Below are 2,673 nucleotides of genomic sequence, written 5' to 3' on the forward strand. Positions count from 1 at the left end.
CATGGCTAGAATCGGCTCTAGCCGCTTTAGATGATCTAACGATATCTTTTTCTTGGTGCCACTCATGTGAGTGGGAAGCAGTGTTATCAATAATTTTGTAAGCTTCAGTTGCGGTTTTCTTCATAATGGAACCACCAGCTGCTATGTCGATGTCTTTTCGTGTAGTAATGTCACATCCTTGGTAGAATATTTTTACTATTTGATAAGTGTCTAAACCATGTTGAGGACATCCTCTCAACAACTTTCCGAATCTTGTCCACGCTTCATATAAAGTTTCATTTGGCTTTTGTGTGAACGTAACTATTTTTCCTTGAAGTCTCACAGCTTTAGATGCCGGAAAGAATTGTTTAAGAAAATTTTCAACTAAGACATCCCATGTATCAATCGCCCCTTCAGGTAACGATTCTAACCAATCTTTGCTTCTCCCTTTAAAGTCCAGGGAAATAATATGAGATAGATCTGTTCATCCTCAACTTCTCTGATCTTAAATAGAGTACAAATCCTATTAAAGGTACGAAGATGTTCATTTGGATCTTCCTTCGGCGCACAACTAAATTGGCATTGATTAGTTACCATGTGTAGGATTTGTCCTTTGATTTCATAATCTGGGGCATTAATGTCTGGTTGAGTAATTGAGTGACGTTGGCCAGTACGTTTAGCTCTCATTCGATCTTCCATACTTAGAGGTTCTTGATTTTTCATGATTGAATTTGTTGAATCTGAATCACTAGAGGATTCTGACTTAATGGTTTCTTCCTCGACAATCTCTGGATGAGTGATTTGTGGTTCAGGAGGAATGATTAGTGGTTCAGGATCTCTGAATTGTCCTTGAATATCCTCTGGATTCTCAATTGTGAGGTCGGGTTCAAAAAATGGATTATCGGAAATTTGGATTGGAGTATTTGGTCGACTAGATGACGATTCTAAAGAAAAATCAACGGCGACAATGTTGGCTAAATGTCTTCATCGAGTTACAGGAGGTGAACGTATGAAAGGTGGTGAACGTTTTGCTCGGTGCATTCACTGAATATCCTATTAGTTATAAAGATAAAAATTATATAAGTTATCAAATTAATAGACTTTTTTGCTTTTGCCCACGTTTCGAATAGCCAAAAGATGCAGCAGGTAGCCAGGACCCTTTAAATCGGAAGCCCACAACTCACCACTAACAAATCCAACTATTACTACGAACCAGAAAATTTTGGATGTCTATTAATCTAACCGCTTAAAATAATTTTTCGTCGAAATTTTGAAAATAAAATCTATGTCCTAAAAACTAGAGCGTCGAGAAATAAGAGGAAGAAAAAGAGTGCGTCGAAAAATAAGAAGTCGAAAAACAAATCGTCGAAAAACAAAAACTCGAAAATTAATAATAAGAAAGTAGAGCGTCGAAACTTAAAAGCCTAAAAACTAAAAAATTAAAACTTGCGTCTAAAGGTATTAAAGCTTAAAAGGAGTTCTAAACGAAAAACGGCAATTACTTAGAAAGATACTAAAATTTTAACACGGCGTCGCAAAATTCTAAAGCACCTAAATCTTAATCTAAAGAAAAAGTACTTAAGGGATTTTACGGCAAAGCCTAAAAATCTAGAAATAACTACGGCAAAAACTAGCCTTAAAACTAATTACGAATGATAAAAATACAAATTATAACTAAAATGATAAAAATACAAATATTATAAAAATATTATTTTTATATTATTATTTTATAAAAGTATTAATTTTATAAATTAATAAAACTAATTAAAACTTAAAAATACAAATTTAATTAAAGAATAAAACTAATTAATATTAAATATAAAGCCTAATTAGGTTAATTAATAATAATAATAATAATTAAATTAAACCCTAAATCCGTAATTAATGCAGTCTGAGGTTCAGGCGTGTCAGACAGCTTCGCGAGTGCGGATCCTAGCTGCCCAAAATCTCCGCGAGTGCGGAGGATGCAAGTTCAAATGAGCTGCAAGCTCAAATTACGCAGGTTCAGCGTGTTTTTTATTTATTTTAAATTTTATAAAATATAACTTAAATAAAACTTATATTTTAACAATTACTTATTAGTTTTTGTAACTAAAAATAAAAACTTTTTAATTTTAAACACTTAAATATATATATATATATATATATATATATATATATATATATATATATATATATATATATATATATATATATTTATGTTTTTATATTTTTGTTTTTTTTAAAAGTTACTATATTTTTACAAAAATAAATAAATAAATAAATAAATAAATAAATATATATATATATATATATATATATATATATATATATATATATATATATATATATATATATATATATATATATATATATATATATATATATATATATAATTTTTTTATATCGTTTTGCTTCGGCGTTGTTGAAGTTCCCCGGTAGCGGCATCAAAAATACTTGATGTGTACGAGGTGTAGCACGAAATAGATTATATTTTGCTATGAAATACTATTAAATATGCTACAATTTGACACAAGTTATTTATTTATTTATAGAATGGGATATACCTAAACCTTGCTACAACACTTATAGGCAGTGTACCTAATCGAAGAGTAGTGTAGTTTTTAGTAATTCAGTTTATGTGTATATATATATATATATATATATATAAGTAATATTATTATTATTATTATAAAGGGGAGTTTTTACCGTTTA

At 29.3% G+C, this 2,673-nt stretch overlaps 1 non-coding gene across 1 annotated transcript; it reads left to right on the plus strand.

Annotated features, from left to right (window-relative positions):
• Positions 1-212: 212 nt before the first annotated feature.
• LOC139895104 (small nucleolar RNA R71) lies at positions 213-319 on the plus strand. The gene has a single exon (XR_011775570.1). It is a non-coding gene; the product is annotated as a small nucleolar RNA R71 (small nucleolar RNA).
• Positions 320-2,673: the final 2,354 nt, after the last annotated feature.

The sequence above is a fragment of the Rutidosis leptorrhynchoides genome, chromosome 2 (assembly GCF_046630445.1).
Source record: "Rutidosis leptorrhynchoides isolate AG116_Rl617_1_P2 chromosome 2, CSIRO_AGI_Rlap_v1, whole genome shotgun sequence".
Classification (NCBI taxonomy): domain Eukaryota; kingdom Viridiplantae; phylum Streptophyta; class Magnoliopsida; order Asterales; family Asteraceae; genus Rutidosis; species Rutidosis leptorrhynchoides.